At 33.2% G+C, this 20378-nt stretch overlaps 1 long non-coding RNA gene across 1 annotated transcript; it reads left to right on the top strand.

Moving 5' to 3' along the window:
* Positions 1-4285: 4285 nt before the first annotated feature.
* Positions 4286-7047, top strand: LOC130014609 (uncharacterized). Its single transcript, XR_007639376.2, has 3 exons — positions 4286-4807; positions 6320-6395; positions 6887-7047. It is a non-coding gene; the product is annotated as an uncharacterized LOC130014609 (long non-coding RNA).
* The last annotated feature ends 13331 nt before the right edge of the window (positions 7048-20378 follow it).

Here is a 20378-nt window from a genome sequence, read left to right as displayed (position 1 = left end):
TTTAAAACGTCATCATTTGTTTTCAAACTTTCAGCCTACATCCTATAGGTGATGTCTGTCAGTCTTTATTTGGTATTGATGCTATGATTTTACTAAAACTCATACTTGGGTATGATGTTGTTTGATAAATTTTGACTTTATGCCACTAATGAATTAATAACGATGGATTATTTGGTAGTACATTTTGGCTTTGGCCGTAATTGTTGGGTGCTATATACGCCAGTACCTATGAGGATACATTTGGGCGTTAGTCTTGTTTCCTAATAAAGAAATTTTAGGTTAAACTTTTAAACATGTTTTATGGTCATATATGCTCTAGGACCACATGTTCTTTAAGGGTTTTCATTAAGAAAAGTGATTTTTCTTAAATTGTGTTTTGACACAGAACCAATAGAGAAGTTTGAGTAAATTCTTTAAAAGTTTGATTTTTGGTTAAGTTGCTAGTAAAGAGGATTTTTATTCTACTTTGAATTTTGGGATTTACGGAATGGATGTTTGAGATTAAAGATTTCTCACTTGAGTTTTAAATTACCGTTTAGCGGTTGGTTTGCGTTGAGCTCTCAATTTTGAAAGGATGAAATTTTTATTAAAATGATTTTTACGGATGGCAAATATTTTGAATACGTTTTATAAACGTTTGTTTTGGGGTTCGACTTGGGTCACCCAAATTTAGGAGTTAAGCTTAGTAGTTGTAATTTTCGGCTAGCTCGATGATTTTAATGAGTTGTGATACTTGGGTATCCGTTTTAAAGCAATTGGTTATAAGAAGAGATTTTTACAGATAGTGATTTTGTTTAACCGTAGGGCTCAACTAAAAGATTGGAAATTTTGTAATTGACTTTAAATTTCAAAATGAATTTTGAAGCGTATTTTTAAAATATGATATCATTGCAAGTTGATTTTAATACAAAGGTTCAAGCTTGTTGTAGCATGTCCTGATTTCGTCCATAAAATATGTTGGGGTTAATTTTATTTAATGGCATGCTTACGTGGTTTATAGTTGTAAGAATCATAATAATTTTGGTTTAATTGTGTTGAATATCTTGCAAGTTTGGTTGGACTAAGTTGATTGTATTTGTTTCTCTTCGTGTGGAGTATCACGTGAGATGATTTATTCACGTAGTCAAGGTTGACTTACCTTGATGTATGATTCGTGGATCAAAATCTTTGGGTTTCGATATCGAGAAAGATGAGGGAAATATTCCCTTGATTTTGCTGATGATTTCTGATTATCCTAAAACGGATATTGGAAACTCTGAACCGAGAAGATAGACTGGTGTATTAATACATTGGTGTTTCCATCAAGTCTGAGGATGCGATGCAAGAGCTGGCGGTAAAAAAACTTTAGGAACGTATTTTGATGTGCTATTTTCTTTGGTTATGCTCAGTCTGGATTGAGGTTAGTTAGATACTTTTTATATTAGAGTTGTAATGAAGTTATTAGGAGGAGTTGTTGTATAGCATCGAATATTGCTAGGTTGCAAGTAAGGAATTGGAGAAATATTTTTAGGTTATCGAGTGCACATCTCACAGAGTGTAACGTCTAGCAAATATTTTATTGAGAAATTGATTTCAAAAGTTTAATTGTTAAAATATTTGAAATATTTTCAACACGTAATTGTGCCCAGACATATCATGAACATGCATTTTGAATATCACGAATAGGTTTGCATTGAACACTGAGTATGTTCACTTAATAAAAGATAAATTAATAGTTGATACATGCATAATCGTACATGCATCACGTGCATAGAAATGATTAGGGTTGGATGCGATTCTTTGGGGATGAGAGATGTCATCACCCTGGCGCACAATTATGTAAAATGGATTTTATCGATAAAGTGTTTTGAGAAAGATGTTTTAAAACGAACTCGCAAGTCACATTGTGATATATTTATTTATAAAGTTGTTGGATTTCAAATGATTTTGAAACTTTTACCGAAGGATAGCTAGACAGATACTCTGTGATGATGGTGATGGTTATTGGACGTTTACATTGTGGGTGATTGGTCTGTAGAATCAGAATCTTGTGTTTATGAGTAAGAATGATTTTGAGGTTGCGCTCGAGATATAGTTGTGCCAAGTGCGGTTTATGGTTAGATTCAGATTAGGGAGTGTTCATGATAATTTCCGATTTGTGATTTAAGGATTTGTGGATTAAGGATGTTGGTTATGCTCATGTGTGTGTATATACTACGTTGTTAAAAGAAACTTTATCTTTCCAGATTTGAAATTGTCCAAAGTATTTTGCTGTATTGATATAATGGTATGTTTATAAACAAGAGTTTTACATTGCTGATTTTACCTTTCTGAGGAAAGGGAGAAATTTTGTCAAAATTGATTCAAAAGGGATAATAAAATTTTCGCTTGAGCGATTTCTTCAAATTGTGTTTTTGTTTAGGATTTAGAAGCGACTTAAAATTTTGGGATGTTTGAAACATTAATGTGTATTTTGAATACGGAGGATTTTGCCACAGTTGGCTTTTAAAGTATAAACTATTTAAAAAGTGTTTTAACAAGTTTGATTTTAAGAAAACATAAATTTTAACAGTTGAACTGTTTTATTAATTTGCAAATGTATTGAAAGAAAGGGAAAAAAATTCAAATTCAAATGTGGAGGTTTTGAAAAATTTCAAGGGTTTGCAAAACTAATGGTTTGTATTAAAAGATTTTATACCCCCTGTGGTTGGTTTTTAGCATAACTAACAATTCGATCGTAGTAAGCTGTTCGTAGTGGTCTCTCGTTGTATACGAGGTTATAGTCAATTGATTGAATAATTTTGAAAATTTGAGTTTGATTTGGATATATGAGATTATGAGAGAATCAGGAATCACGGTTAATAGGTTTCGACAACCATGATTGGTTGATCAGTTTTATTAATGGATGGTATTATTGTAATGTTTGTATATCGTTTTGATCATTGTGAGAGACAAAAAGATTTGTTTAAGTTGTGAGATGCAGTCAAAGTTCAGTTTAGTTAGGGCATAATGTTTCTAAATGATTGAAGGAATCATTGTAATTGAGATTGTTTATTACCAATCTGGAGATTCAATTATTATGAGTTAAGTTCACGTTTTCTGGGAAAAACGGTATGCGTCTTGGTGTTTTATGATTCACAAGTTAATGGTATTATCAAGTTGGTATTAATCGTTAGGATTGGATGATTATTATAGTGTTTGTTGTGGAACCGAAATATTATCTGAAGTTTATTGGGTTTTGTTATTGATTATTTTGTTATCAAGATATTATAAGTGGAAGTAATTAAGTGTTGTAGAACGCAAGAATTTATCAACTTGTGTTTTTCAGTATTCCTATTTTGATGATAGGATTTGGAGTTGTAAGAAATGTAGTCGAGCTTAGTGCTTGATCTTGTATTTTATATTGAGGATTTTATAATAGATAAGTTTCGAGATGGTTTTAGAAGCCACTCCGGTATAGAATAATTGTGACTCTCAGTTGAATAATAGTTGTTATTTCTCGTTGTGTTGAACGAGTATTAGTTGGAGCACCAAATTGTTAGGTGCAGAATTTGGTGCATATGTGTGTTGTGATCGCTTATATTGCGAATCAGTGTCAATTTTGAGATTCGAGATTTCGTTCTTAATTATCCTTAGTATTTCAGTCGAATTTTATGCGGGAGAGTTTGTTTTTCCTTCTTTGATTTCACCTATGAGGGATGTTATCGTTTTATGTTAAGAGAAATTTAGCATTGAGATTATTGTTACCATTTAAGTTTGTTGATTTATATGAGTGGTGGTTTTGAGTTATCATTCGAGGAGCAACCTGTTAAGTTTGTGGTTACATAAATGCGTAAGTTGATGAATAACAGAATTACTATGATTACAGTTTCGGTTGGTTACTTGGTTGAGGAATTTTCTTAAGAGATAGAGTTTGTTATGCAATTTTTTTTATTTTGCTTTCCTTGATTTCTTTGGGTATCATGATTATGTGTTCTTACGTTGGTCATGTACGTTTTGTTTGGTTTGCTATTTAGTTTTATGTTATGTTTAACTTCAGTTGTTTTTGTTTTAAATTCGAGGACGAATTTTTTTTTAGTTGGGGAGAATGTAATACCCCGTGTTTTCAAACTTGATTTCTCAGTTCGGTTATCCGTTAGAAATTAGTTATTTTCTTGAATTCTTTGTTCTTTTGTATTTCAGCATGTTCTTGTTATGTTTCCGACTTGATTCTGGATTGTTATACGCTAGAAGTAACACTTATGATACCTTGATAGTGTCTTTTTGAGTGTCTCATATGTATCCCATGAGTCCTTATGTGTTCGATGTTCATTCAATTTATTTTTGGGTATTAATCAAAACAGCATTCACATATTTTCCAAAACTGCCATGTGTTAGTAAAACGTTGATATCTCACAATTGAACGGTCGGATCGGGCTCATCTTTGGATATGCTGTTCATAAGAGGAATTACTAAAATCTGGTCGGTTAGATTGTTATTTGGAGGTCCCTAACTCGAAATATACCTATTAAACCGTGGGCTTTAATCGAAGCCCATGTAAAGCCCACAATAGTCTATAAATAGACCCTCTAACTAATGTGATCAGCCTCTTTTCGAACCCTAAAACCTAAAAACGATCTATTACACTTATAGACCTATATTTCTTCATTCCAAAACGTTCGGGTTCATTTCATTACGCTAAGTGTGTGATTTTATGTTCCTCTCGCAAGATTTAAGTGCGTTCTTCGTCGCGTTCATCGGTGGTGTGTTGGTGGCTTCACTTAGTTTTGGTCCAGACCTTTATTCTTGATCTATTTTCATCATACATCAGTTCATACATCAATCTTAGGTATCTTATCCATTTCCTTTTGATTTATGATTCACTTGTTACGTTTGATGCGTAGAAACATGTGATTTAGGGTTGTAAATTATTGGATTCAATTGATTGTTAGTTGGTGTTGTATAATCTGAGTATATTAAGTTTTATAAAATTATTCATGAATATAATCTGATCCTAAATGAATTAAGAACAATTTGGTGTGATTAATCAACGATTTGCCGAAATCTAGACTTGTACAAATTTGATTCGATTAACGATTTGTTCAAGTATTGATTCTGAGTTATTTGAGTTGTTGGGTGTTTTTATATCAATAGCTACTGATCTAAAGATTTTTGATTGAAAATAATAATTAAAATGGAATTGGGTTGTAAAATCTCCACGGTTTGCGAAAATGGCAATTTTAAGGAAGTTGAACGCTACGAATACAAAACGGGTATGAAATGCTTTACCTACTGATCTAATATGTTTTAAGTGGTGTTTTAAAGGTTTTAGATTAGTAGCAACCTGATTTGATTCAGAGAATTCTTATTTGCTTCAGTTGGCTTGTTTAGGCAATTTTTGACAATATTGTCAATATTATTGTTTAAGTGTTTTTGGCTTGTTTTAAAACTGATCTTAAGTTATTTTATATGTACTTATGGGATATACTACTGATCTAAATAAATTTTCGAGTTAGTATCTTATTTGTTTTGGTACGTGTTGGCGTATTTTGTAAACTAGCTAGTTTTACGCTAAAAAGCTATGTTTTCGGATTCTTTGATTTGTGGTGACTTAGGATCTGATTTGAATTTATATTATATGTTAAAGAAAGTTCATAATCTGATCTAAGGTGTTTTGGTTTGACTTTCACGATTGGTCTTGTCTTGAGCTAGGTGGTATGAATGCTTAATTGGCTTAATTTATGAAAGGTTTGCTTGATTGATACCAAATGTTTTGATATGACATGTCTTATATCAAATATGATTACTAAGCATGCTAGGGCTGCTGTATATTGACTTTTGACTTATTTGGTTGTGTTTATCCTTTGGGGACTTTTATCGAACACTTTATAATCATGATGCTGTACTTGGATTTTAATGTTTGATTTGAGTTCCCTTGTTTTATAAATTGAGACTTTGGTATATTTAAATGATTCCGGACTTTAAACGAATTGTTTTACTTTGGTTGGATGTTTGGTTTGGGTTAGACTTGGGTCGCCCAATTTGCGAGTATAGGCTTGGCAGTTGTGATAACTCGGCTAGCTCACCACTTTGGTTTAAACTTAGTTTTATGATTTTAACTAAGTTATTGAAAAGATCTCCGGATTATGTTTTCAAAGTGGGAACTCAATTTGACTTAAATATCGTATGACTTCGGTTATGTTCAGTATGTATGACTACTCTACTTTTGTTTATGCTTTGGATATGGATTAAGTAAGTGTGTTTGCTTTGTCTTGGCTCGTTGATGTTTGTGCTAGTCATATGTGTTGTCTAGTACTCTTTAGAGTTAGGACATGTTTTAATTCTGATTTATATTGTCTAGACTCGTCGAATGTTCGTGCTTCGGAGACGAATCAGGATTAGTTTGCTTGCCAGGTTATCACGTGGATTAGCAAGCAGTGAGTTTTTACTTACTATTTACCGCTTTATTAAGTAAATTGTTATTTTAATATTAAATATATATACCGTACGTATATTGCGAACTATTTTTATATTATGGCTCTTAGTTGGAACATGCTACCTAATGGGCATCATTAGGACTGCGTGCGCACCGGTAATGATCTGGGTAAGGTATATATGGAAATGTGGTAACTCGGTGTGAGTATAGCTCTCGGGACCAAATAGAGTAACTCGGTGTAGCACAGCTCTCGGGACTCTGGATATGGTAAAAGTGTGGTCAGTGGTAACTCGGTGTAGCTCAGCTCTCGGGACCAGGCCTATTGGATTATGTTTATTATTTAGAATTGTGGATTAGGGTTCCAACTATTAATCGTAATATCGTATTTAAATGTTTTAAACGGTTTTAAAGGTTTTCCACTTAATAAATGTAGATAGTGGTATAAACTCATCTCAGTATATCTGACCCCGTTGTTTTCCCAATTTTCCCCAGGGTTATGATCTGAGAGAGTCTGGTGATCTCCGCATTTACTTTTCCTCGGAGGTTCCTTTTATTTTAATAAACTGTAAAACTGTTTTATTCTTAGACCGCAGTAGTTGACTAGACGTCTTTATTATTATAACAGTTGTTTGTCGGATTGGTCTGACTAGTTATATTGCTCTGGCATGTTATATAATTATTTCGGATTATTTATGTTATGCCTATTTTTAGACTCAGAAGTGGATAAGCATGTTATATTAATTATTGAATATTATAACTGCTAGATTTAGGCTGAAGTCTCGGTTGCCCCCGAGCATTGGTTTTCTGCAGGTTTAATTAAATTGTATGTTATAAGAAAGGCTAGCTACGGGTGTTGGTACTACATTACCCATGCCCTAGCGCCGGTCACGATTCATGAAAATGGGTCGTGACACATAATGCATATGATGCATGTACTATTAATGCATGTATTCATTTATGGTTCTTTTCATTAGCAGTGTATGTAGTGATGCACTTCTATCAATGTCGTGGCATTTATCAATGACTATCTCGGGTCTAGGCACAATTATGCTTTCAAAATCGTTTAAACAAAACAACTTGTAAAAGTTGTAAACTTTGAGTTTTGTAAGTCCTCTAAACCTTTAAACTCTGTATCCAGAAAGTTCTTCAACTTTTATAACTTTGCATTCCTTCTTCACTCTATTCTTGACGCTTCGATCGATCGAATTCGACAGCATATTGGCGTTATTCAATGCCAACCACATACGTGTTACTATCGAGTCATAGTAACATCGACTATATTCTAGTAATAGGGGGCATTGCATCTCCCCGAAATTCCATCTGGATATGCATGTCGCATAAGCATATCCTACCACAAATAAAATATGCATATGCATCTCATATATGTATGTCATAGAAACAAACAAGTATTTCACAAACCAACCTATCGCACTTATCGCAAAACAAGCAATGCAACTACTTGGATCAGACAGAACTCAACTCTTTTGCTGCAGTAGTTCCTAGGTCACTTAACTAACAAACACATATTAGCAGAGGTAACTGGACCAACTGCTCTGATACCACAATTGTCACGACCCAAATTATTGAGTCGAGACCGGCGCTAGGGAATGGGAGTGGTAGCTCCAAAACCCGTAGCAAGCCTAAAACCGTAATTAATTTTTCGCGAATTAAAACATATTACTATATATAAAACGTTTTCAGACATCTTCTTTAAATAATATAATTCAAATATCGAAATATTGTATTCCTTTCCTGAAAACGTTTGCAGCACAATTCCTTAGAAACCAGGGTCTTACCGAGCGATATCTCATATCCAGCACCGCCCTGTTTCTGATCACAAACATAACCAATTCCTCTCAAGGCAATTGGTACTCAATTCAAACGGATAAAACATCACCTTTATAAATGACTTATTTATAAAATTATGTCAGAGTTTACTTTTCAAATACCGTTTGAAATCGAATCATAAACTTTATACTGACACCTATTGACTACTGCAGCTCTATAAAACTTATACTTTGTGTAAGCCAAAAGGGCTGTTGACACAAAGGAGATGGTCTGTCTGATCCGACTTTCACTACCTGCAAACATCAAAGTGAGGGGTCAGTATTTGGGAAATACTGAGTGAGTTTGCATTTACTAACAGTATTACATTAAAGACACAGCATCGCATTTTAAGAAAACGATATTATAAAATATATAACATGTATTTGATCCGTGTGAAACTAATATCCTAGCATGCGACTCATCTCTCGAATAATCATATATCATTCAATCCAATCGTAAATATCAATTGCGAGTCCAACTCGCTGGTGGCCCAGCCACTAGATACGGGGACTTCCAGGCTACACCGTAGCCGAGTTCACTCTGCGTATCTAAATCATAACCCAATCGTAAATTTCATATTCATCAACAGCTCACAGCTGTGTCAAATCATTTCTCAATGCAAACATACTAGACTGACTCGATACTGGTGATCACACAGCCTATTGACACCCAATAGGTAGCTAGTTTCATCGGATCGCATACTAGTTCTTATATACAGAAATTAAATAAACGTATGACATTCAATCAAATCATATAACATGCGATGCGTAAAAACAGTGTACGTATTTATATAAAATAACTTTATATATAATACTCGAAAGTAAAATGCCACTCACAGTGACCGCTATCCCAAAATTGCACTATAATGATTCCATAACGTAAGCTCCATGCATCGTTCTCGTAGCTATTCCAGCTCGTTGGCCTGGTAGCTCGTCGGTGCGTCATTCACCTATTCACGTTACCGAATTCTTGATTTATAAACGTAAACTTAATACTTAAATCCTAAGTTATCGACTTAGGTTAACATTATCGTATTCCAAATACGATTCTTAGCTTTGGTCGTGTCCTGACACTTAGTCGAGATACTTGTTATATCTCTTTTTAATTAATCGGGGTTCTTAATCGTTTTTAGGACCTAATATTGAAAATATCAAAATCCCCTTTCTTTATGGCCAAAAGTCCATTTTAGCCCCTCGGGCAAAAAGTTCATTTTAGTCCCTCGTGGACTCATTACATGCCCGCACAGGGTGGTGTGCGTCCGCACACCATGGGTGTGCGTTCGCACACCTTGGGTGTGTGTTCGCACACCATCACCGGTGTGCGTCCGCACACCGCTGGTGTGCGTTCGCACACCATCACCGGTGTGCGTCCGCACACCGCTGGTGTGCGTTCGCACACCATCACAGGTGTGCGTTCGCACACCACGGGTGTGCGATCGCACACCACGTGCGACCTGGGCGCAGCTCCTGGAAACGTCGTTTCCGGGCTTCCCGTCATGCTATCTTCCGCCATACACGTATAAAACCTCATTTCCTTCAAAACCCGTAACTTCGTTTTTCCAAAAACGCTAAAAACGATCCAAAATCATTAAATTCCTAATTATAACCAAAACGGCTATATATTCGAATTTTCTACCAAATTCTCAGATTATTACCTTAAAACGATGTTTGATATCGATAGAGAATTCGATTCTGAAGAGATTGCCGCTTGAATTACTTGAATCGGACGTCGAACGGCGAGACGGCGGCGAAACGACGTAATCGGCGATATACTCTCGTTCTCTCTGGAAGTCTCTCTTCCCTTCTCTGATTCAATTCCTTTCTTATATATATCTTGGCTAAAGTGCCACTTTAATCCTTGTTCTTTTTGTTTGTTATTATTTATCTTTTAAACTTTCCTTTCTTACGATTTAGTCCATAACTAAATCGATAAATTCTTAAATTATTACTTTTACGTATTATTTATATCCGATAAATAATACAAAACTTAATATTAACATTTTCCCGTCAAATCTTCAAATTTCCATTTTCGATACAAAGTGGCTAAATTACCACTTTGGTCCCTGTACTTTATTTTGAAATTTTCTTGACATTTTTCCTTTTAATTCCAATTCTAACTTTAGACTTGAACTATATTATTAAATTCCTCGCATATAATCCTTTTCAAAACCGACCTACTAAAACTTATTCATCGGAAAACTTTCCGATTTTGCCACTCTGGCAAATCTAGCCTGGACACGTGGTCCAATTAGATAATTTAATATTTTGGGGTATTACAAAATATATGTCGGATGGGAATAAAAATAATATTTTTATTCTCGTTATATTTTATTTGATTTTTGGTAAAATTTTCACGAAATTTGGAATTCGTTTCCGTTTAGACTACAAACGACTAGTTTAGAAGTTGGTTAAAAGTGAATGATTGAGCTAATACTAAAGAGTACTTTAGCCAATACTATATATATACAACATATGCACGAAATGAAGGCCATCTCCTTCATTCTTTCATTTCAGAAAGAAAAATTGAGCAGCTTGCTCTCAAACAGTGCGGCGACTTAGGGTTTCCGAACCACTTCGTCCATTTCTCGATTCTAACTCCATTTTTTCAACGATTACTCAAGTAATCGAGGTAGTATACTCGTATTAAATGTTTATTTTGATATATATCGATATATTTCGAATATATATTCGTTTATAAACGGTTACCGTATCGAATCGAACGTAAACGTATTAGTTTTACGTTTCGAACTTGAATATGGATAGATTGGAATGTGTATACGTGTTAGGGGCGGAAAAATGGAGTTAAAGCACGTCGGAAAGCCCGAGAAATCAACTTTCTCGGGGCTGTGCACTCGGGTGCACGAACGTGCACCATTTGGTGCACGAACGTGCACCATGAGAGGGTGCACGAACGTGCACCCAAGGTGCACGAACGTGCACCATCTGGGGTGCACGAACGTGCACCAATAGTGCACGATCGTGCACTACCCCAAGGTGCACGATCGTGCACCACGCCGAGATGTCGATAAGGGGGGGAACTTTTTGGGGCTTTTTGCCCTAAGAACTTGACGTAGTTTCGTTGAGTCGAAAACGTTTTAAAACGATAACTTGTGTTAGAAGAAATTGAAAAGGTTTTATATACTAAACCTAAAGACTTTTAAAAGGAAATTTTAAAAGTAAAGTTAAACGTTTATAATGGACTTTAAAAGAGTTAAAGTCAACGTTTAAACGGTTTTAAAGATTTAGCAATCAGTTTTGCTAAATACTTAGTATATGACCGAGAATTGTTTTGACAATTAGGTCTATACTATAAATGGTTTTCTTAGGGTATTGTGATACCTAAAATAACTTCCAGAGAGAAGTTAGAAAGTTTTCTCAAAACAAGAATCTATAATATGGTTTTAAAAGAAAACAGACCATAAGTGCTATATGTTTAAATGATTATATGTTTGACCTAGATCTGGGTTTAAGGACCTAGAAGTTTTATAGGAAACATATATTGATGTATTTTATCCTGTTTGCTTTGTGTGTTTAGTCCGACCAGCTAGCGAGCAGTCTGACCACAACCACAGGATTAAGTTCCAGACCTAGCGGTGTTTGTGAGTTCATTTGTTTACTTTTGAATATTAGTATTCAATTGTTTTAACTCCATAAATCGCACTAAGTATGAAACTAGCCAAGGAAGATCCACTGAAACGAGCTATCTATTGGGCAACAATAGGACTGTGTGATCACCGGTGTTAATGAACTAGATGAGAGGTAAATATTATAAGCATACATATTGAGATTAGGTTTTAAGCCAGATGCTTGCTAAGCGGCTTAAACCTAATGGGTAGTCCTGAGGTGGCAGTGATTTAAGTTCCGGCCCAGCAACCCTATACAGAGTCAAGATGGCTGTGATACATATGTATACAGCACATCCTGTATTAAACAAGAGTTGTGCATATGCATTATATATATGATAGCATTATAACGTAATCAGGATTAGGGTTTCATTTGGATCGAGGACTGGTAATATTTTTATATACCGACATTTTGTCTATACGCGATTTTGGTATTTAACTGTAAACCTATCTACTCACTCAGAAATATTTATATTTCTGACCCCGTTGTTGTTTATCATTTTCAGGTACCTAGCTACCGGGTCTGGTCGAGCTTCCATCCTTTTCCATCAGGGAAGCTTATTCTGTTGTTATGTAAATAACACTTTAAACTCTTAGCTGCTGCAATAGTGTATATAGGTTTGATATGCCTGTGGCCACGTCATGGTTCCTTTGTCTATATACTCTGATAGGAACCTGACTTGTCTAGCTCTAATAAGTGGCTACTTAAGAGGCATATGGTGTTTTATGGTGTCCCCTACGGGTGGGCCAAGCTTCGTGTCTTTGGTCTGCAAAGACACTGTATGTAGTTTTAGCTGGCCTTACGTTTGTGTGCCTGCTGTGCATGTTTTTAAATATGTTTGATATAACGCTTTGAAAAGGAAAGTGATCAATATATTTTATTAAACATATTGTTCGGGTGCGCGGTTTGAAACAGGGCTGCCTGCGAGGCAAGGCACGTGAGCTAAGTCCCTGTACCACCGCACCGGTTTTCAGAAATGCGCGTGGGTCAGAATAACTAGGGTTATTCAACCAGCATTTCTGAAAGTGCGATATCGCTTATATGAATATTTTCAGAATGTGTTTTCCACGTTAAACGGAAAAATGTTTTAACGGTGTTTTCTGAAAACGGGTCGTACGCGAGGTACGATCTAGATTTATATATATTTATATTTAGGAGGCGAAAAATTTATAGAGGTTTTAGGCTTGCTACGGGTTTCGGAACAACCATTCCCATTCCCTAGCGCCGGTCTCGGCTCGGGTTTCGAGGCGGAAATCGGGTCGTGACAGTTTTTAACTTGTACCTTGTTTTTAAACCCGCCGAATGCTCGTGCTTCGGGTCTGCACAGGGTTAGCTTGCTTGCCAAGGTTATCATGTGGATACACAAGCAGTGAGTTTATAGTGTTATTTACCGCTTTATTAAGTACCGCAAATTATTTTAGTATTACAAATGTTTATGAACTGTTTTTAATGATTATGGATCTGGATTGGAACGAGCTACTCGATAGACTTGTATCGAGACTGCATGCACCGGTAAGTACTTGGGGATTGGCTGACCAATATCTGGCCTACTTTTGGAGTTGATGAGGATTTGTTCCCATCTACTTTTGGTTATAGACTTTGGGTTTCATTTCAATACTTTATTCCATAATCTTATGTATATTAGTATAAAAGGATTTGGTTTTAAGGGTTTTGATCTTAATAAATGTAAATAGCATTATGAACTCATCTCAGTATATCAGACCCCGTTTTTTTCCTAATTTTTTCAAGTTTATAATTTGAGAGGTTGGTCGGTCTTCAATTTCTTGATTTCCCTCCGAGATTCTTTTGTTTTAATAAAACTAGTCGATTGTTTTATACTCTTAGACCGCAGTAGAACTAGTTAGTCATTTATGATTATTTCATACTTTGGTTTGTCGAAGTGGTCCGACTATTTTATATTGTTGATGGCATGTATATACTTTGGATATGATTATTTATATATGAGGCATGTTTTGGAGCTCGGATTTGTATTTTATATATTAGAATTGTTTACATAAATTGATAGCATAGGTTGGAGTCTCGGTTACCCCCGAGCAAGTTCTATACAAGTTTAATTGTGATGATTGCTTATCTGCAAGGCTAGTTACGAGTTTCGGTACTACCATACTCATACCCTAGTGACGGTCTCGATCCTTGAAATTGGATCATGACGTAGGTGTTTGTGAGATGATTGACTCAGTCACCTCTTTGACCATAGTGGCCACTTCTTCCCGGAAATGCCTAATCGCACCGTCCATCGTTTGATCCATGGCCTCTTGGAATTCTTGGTTTTATCCGAACTCTGAGGTTGGCGTCGGACTGCTGAAGCCCTGGAACAAAATTCTAGATCTCCCGGTGGCCTCTAGAGCTATGGGGGTTCAGGGACTATCTTCAATCGATCCTCCATATCAACCTGGCAAAGGCCCTTTTTTCCTTTGTCGTTTGTTCGGTGTTGTCTTTGCTAACTTCCCCCATCCTTGGATCCGATCAGTGAAATTTGTTCTGAGAATAGTTTTCCACAGACGGCGCCAAAGATGGATCCGGAAGTTGGATGTACGAGTTTAAGATACAGACAAACGAGAACGGGATGCTGGATCTCGGGTATCGGACCTCGAATCTGTCTAGGGGCTTTTGATAGTATGGTAATATAAGATAATGGGTGTTTTTTCATTTGGTTTGCCTCCCCTTCACCATTAGGCGCGTGTCTCTTTTATAGTGTTTGTAGCGTGGTTTGTCTCTTTTTTCTTTCCTAGTCGATGGGGGACTTGGTGGCTCTATCGTTTTCCCTTTGTTTATTTGCTTATTTCCTCAATTCCTTTACATTTCTGGTACTAATCTCTCAATGGTCTGTTCAATTAACTTTCACGCTTTTCTAATTTAACTTTATTACTAGTGCAAAGATCTCTGAAAAGTCTTGAGCACCACTTCTACAGTACTCTACTAAATCCAAGAAATTACTATTATTTCTATAACTAAACTTGATAGCTTTCACTCGATAACTATCTTATCTTCATAAATTCACTTAATGACATATAGAACATCACATGTTCCAGGATTGTTGTTTCTTTCAGAATTCACACTTGGAGTACTTGGCGCATAGACGATGTTCTTTCAGAGTTTGAAGAATTAATCACAAATATTGTTCATAACTCTCTTTCCTTACGTGAACATATAAATATATTGTCGATGAACTAGAAACTAATTCAAAAATGATTTGAATATTCATATCAACTTACTTATAAAACCATTCAAACACTCATTAATTCTATAATCACATCAAAACTAGTAGTGCCAATACTTTCTCTTTTTTTCTTTTTGCTTTTTGTTTTTTTTTTTCACTTCTAGTCATTTGGTTGACATATTTATCTCTTTTTGAAATACACATTTTTAGGAGAAAAGTACCCTTCTGGTCAACAACATTATCTATTGGCGCAATCAATTGTTTGAGGTTTCTGTGCAAAGGAGGGTAAACATGCAATATTATTATGAGCTATTATAATATGAATGCATAAATGCAACTAAAATTTTGATACTCGTTAGCACTCTTCTACCTTGGTATTGATGATTTGAAGGCTGATTTTGAGCAGGCCCCCCTCGAGTCGACTATTGGTAGAGATAAAGTTGATGTTGCTCCTCAACTTGGATTGGGAGCTTGTAATGTTGTTGGTTAGCCTGGAATAACAACTGATGTTATAGTTGCTAAACCTGGAATGACTGATGAGGATACGGCCTTTGAAGATGATGAGGATGGATACTTCGAAAACGATTTTATCTATGATACCGAGTTTGATTGTCCTTACTTCCGTATTATGCTTTCATAGCTTGTATTACTTTACTAACATTTTGGAGACTCCAAACCAAGATTATGATTGAAATTCTACCACCATTCAAGTCTCAAATGTGGATATTCATCTTTTAAGGTTTGATTAGGGTCGTAATTTTTAAAGTTTTTCTTTCTTCGACGATTTTGAACTTCTCAAGAGTTGTGGAATATCTCCACTTTTTAGTTATGGAACCTTTCTAGAGCGGTGTCGTGGCCATTGCGCCTTTACATAAAGGCGTCGTGACCATGTTGCCTTTATAGTGTGCTGTCGCTACCTCTATATGCAAAAATATTATTCATAGTCCTTGTTAGACTTTGATTAAAACTCTATCAACGTTGAATCTTGCGTACATGCACCACTACTAGAAAATACAGATTTCGCGGCAGATTTTAGCGACAAACTTATTTTGCTGACGAATTTAGGGATAGATTTTGAATTCGTCGCTAAATTCGTCAAATAATTAGCGGAAGTTATCCCACTGTTAATTTTAGCGACGGATTCAAAATCTGTTGCTAAATATTAATTAATTAAAGAAAATTATTAAAGAATATTTATTAAAAAGTGATTATTTGAAAAATGATTATTTAAAAATTGACTCTTTAAAAACATAATTATTTAAAAACAATTATTAACAATTTATTAATCATTTATTTATTTAAAAAATAATTATTTAAAAAAATAATTATTAAAAAAATAACTATTTAGAAAATATTTATTAAAAAACCTACCGGAAAGTTTACAAAATTCGTGGGGGGTGACAGTGGGTGAACTATCTAGGGTGGGTGGTGACGGTGAGCGACGAATTAAATAATAGTGCAAATGAATAGTTTTTAGGCTTAATTTCTTAAAAAAACCCACCTTCTTTTTTTTTTTACCCTGACCTTGTAAAAACACTATTTGTATCCAATTTTGAGGTTTTATGTTTCATCTCTACAAAAAATCATTAAATTGTACTCTTTTCATTTAAAAAAGAGTTTAAAACAATCCTTCATTTTTAACTTATATACTAATTACATATTAATGTTATTAATAGTACAAAAATATCATCTTCTTTAAAAAAATTTAAAATAATAATTTTTTTAGTTGTTCTAAAAATTATTTCAGAAACCGCCGCCGCTCCTTTTCATCGGAAAAGGAGCAACGGCCGCTCCTTCTCCACTTTTGGATGTATTTGATTATCTTTTAAGTTTAAGGATTTGTTTGTAACTTTTTAAAATAGAAAAAGGATGTTTTAAACTCTTTTTCAAATGAAAAGAGTATGCTTTTGGGTAGGGATAAAACATAAAAACCCAAAATTGGGTAAAAATGATGTTTTTACAAGGTTAAAGTATAAACGAGAAAAAGTGCAAGGTGAGTTTTTTTTTAAGAAATTAAGCCTAGTTTTTATGATCTAAAAATATTAAATTAATTGTCTAAAAAAAATTTAAAAACATTGCCGGTGGATTTTTGCTATTTAGCGAACGAAAAATCCGTCGCCAAATGGCAGAAAATTCGTCGTTAATTTTTTTATTTGCCGACTGATTAAATATGCCGAAAACCTGTCGCTAAATTCATTTAACGACGGATTTCTATTTAGTGACAAACTTTCTGCCAAACATTAAGGACCTATATAATAAAAATTAATTAAACGAGCTTATATTTTTTTTAAAATGAAGAATTTTATGTACGTTATGCTAAAAAGGGCGAAATAAAATAGAAGTCTAGCTCTCTCTCATGTATAATTGGTTTTCTTCTTCCTGGTTTGGGACAATAACTACGTGAGTGATTGTCAAAACTATCTCACATGCTCTTTCTCGAGCATACACGACATGACACGTGTCATGTCTTGCTTTAGTAGATAACTTATTATTAATTTTTATGGGGCAAATTCTTTTTAAAACAGGCTTATATATGAAATTTATACGATTTTTCTCTAGCATTGTCACGTGTTATTATAAAAATTGATGGCCCCTCTTCATAAATTATACTATTAGATTACCACATAGTTCTGAAACCAACTTGAATTTTTGCTAACCACCAACAAATTCTTAAATCAAGATCAATCGAAGTATCTTTCATGTTCCTAGATCGTAATTAATTCATTTGATAATACTAATTACTATAATCGGCTCAATTTATAACTAATTAGTTTTCATCACATCAATTTCCCGGTAATCTTTATAATTGTAGACATTGGCAGAAGCAAAACAGAAAAAGCTTAATTGAAAATGAAAAATTGTTCGTGTATAATTGTAGAAGAAGGCTATGTTTGGTTCATAAAAAGGTGCGGAATGTAATAGCTATTCAGTATAGAACGTCTGTTTTTTTATGTTGGCTCATGGAATAATTATTCCATAAAATTGCTATTACTTGATTTTACGGAATAAACACTCCTCTTAAGAAGTAAAAAATGGCTATTTTATTCTATGTGAAATAGTTAGTTTATTCATTATTATTACATTCCATGAACCAAACATAACCTAAGTAGTGTTAAACGGTTAGAAAGGAAATATAATATCAAATAAAATACGATACCAATAAAAATTTAAATAATTTATAACTAGCACTCATAAGATAACTATTCATTATGCCTTTTTTTTTATTTCAAATTTAATTAAAAAAATTAATTTGTACCATTTATATTTTTAAATTAATTACTTGATAGATGAGAATTTAATTCTTATTTGCGAGCTTAATTATGTATTTAATTATCTGAAAGTACAACATGCCCTAATTATTCAACTTGTACATATAAACCAATGAGCTATATATGAATGGGATGCGCATTATCTAAATTTTTTAAAAAAAAAAAATTGAGTTCGTTTTCTTTCATAAGCATCAAATTCTTTCTCTCTAATAATAATAAAATAATTAGAGATATTGAAATAAATTCAACTGCAGTTATATTTTATGTAAATTGGTATAGTAACACAGTATCTCGTTTTATGACAGGTAAATAGAAATTGTGATATAGCTCAAGCAATAGCAAATAATTGATTCTGACCATCGGTTTATTTTAATTATATTTGATTTTAATTGCTATGACCAAACTATAATTTTATTTCAATAAGTGTTTTTTTGGTATTAAAAAATATATTTAATTAATTTTAGTTAATCGCTTGTTAAAATTTAAGTATGAAATAGTATAAACAATAAAAGAGTGATTTCTTAATATGCAATTTGACTGAAAATTATTTAAAAAAAAAACTTGCTATGGCATTTAAATAAAATTTTAATTTTATCAAATTAAAATAGGACAAACAACCTTAAATAAATGCATAGTATAATAACTATCACAATCGATCCTTCTATTTTTACAACAAATAAATGATTTTTACTTTACATTTTAAGTTTTACTGTTGTTTTTTAACTAATTTTAAGCGTATCTATTCGATATGAGTTTCGTTCTTCTCTAAATAAAAATATTGTTGCAAGATATGCCAACTTTTAGATCGCTTGATAGTGTTCGCAACGAGTAGATCGTTCAAGCCGGATGTATTTTGACATTTTTGTGTAGAATTATTTACTAATTTAAAAATTTTATAACTTTATTTGTGTAGTAAATTTTTGATAGATTTATAATTTCTTATTATAATGTTTTTTTGATTAGTAAAGTTATATACTCATTGCCTAGATCTTTATTTGGATCTAGTTTTTTTCGCATTGATGTATTATATCGTTTTTTAATGGCACTTTATGTAGTCGGAATATCTTTTTGACTGTGATTTTCTAGTCCGATATCGTGGTTAGATTTAGAACTCTTAATACTCGATTTTATATAAATGAGATAATTATTTTTCGAGAAAATATAATTTTTGATTCAAGCAATAGCTTAGAAACTTGCATAAATTGTAATTCATTGAATAGAAGTAAAAACAAAATTCTGAAATGCATAGTTACCTTTCATCTCATAGAAAAACATTGACCAACCGAACCATATTGTGGCATTAAATGCAAAACTAAAATTGTGCCATTAGAACATGGTAGTCCATGTGATATTTCTGTTTAATCAGGTGCTATAATCCCATCCTTTATCTTTTATAGAACATGGCCTTTTTTATCTTTGTTATTTTTAATTTTAAAACACTTATATTATATGTGCACAAAAACAAATATAAGCAAATATAAATCGGATTAAATAATAACAGATTTAAAAAGATTTTATATCTAAATGTAATTGAATTTGTTCATGTAAATTCTCTAAAGTAATGTGAATTTTGGAAGAGTTACTTTAAAATTGAAATATTTATTAGAAAACGATTTTCATTGTTTAATTAATGCATAAACACTTTTACAATTTGTAATAAATAGCTTTCTAGTATTAATTCAACTAAAATAACAGGCCTAATAGTAAAATAAATTCAAACCTTTATAAATTGTTGTAATTTTATCTAAATTTTTAAATTTTCATAATAATAGACTAATTTTAACATTTTGTTGCAATTTTAGCCAATTATTTTTCAATTAATTTAATTGGTCTAATTTTTAGTTAAATATATAAATTAGCTCCGTAATTAGCAAAACTCATTTTTTAAAATTTAAGTTTCAATATTAAAAAAATCAAAAATAGCGCTAAATTCTAATTATAAATTATCTAACTTTTTCCATGATTACAGCAAAAAAAGAAATAAATTCAAAATTAAACATGGCCAAAAAAAGTTAAAAGAAACTAATAGGTATTGCATGAGATGAAAAAATTGAGAGAATTCAATTAGTTGAAAAAATGGTTAA

This window comes from Mercurialis annua, linkage group LG3, assembly GCF_937616625.2.
Source record: "Mercurialis annua linkage group LG3, ddMerAnnu1.2, whole genome shotgun sequence".
NCBI classification, from domain to species: Eukaryota; Viridiplantae; Streptophyta; class Magnoliopsida; order Malpighiales; family Euphorbiaceae; genus Mercurialis; species Mercurialis annua.
The sequence above is the reverse complement of the archived record's forward strand: the minus strand, read 5'-3'. Positions and strand labels throughout refer to the sequence as shown.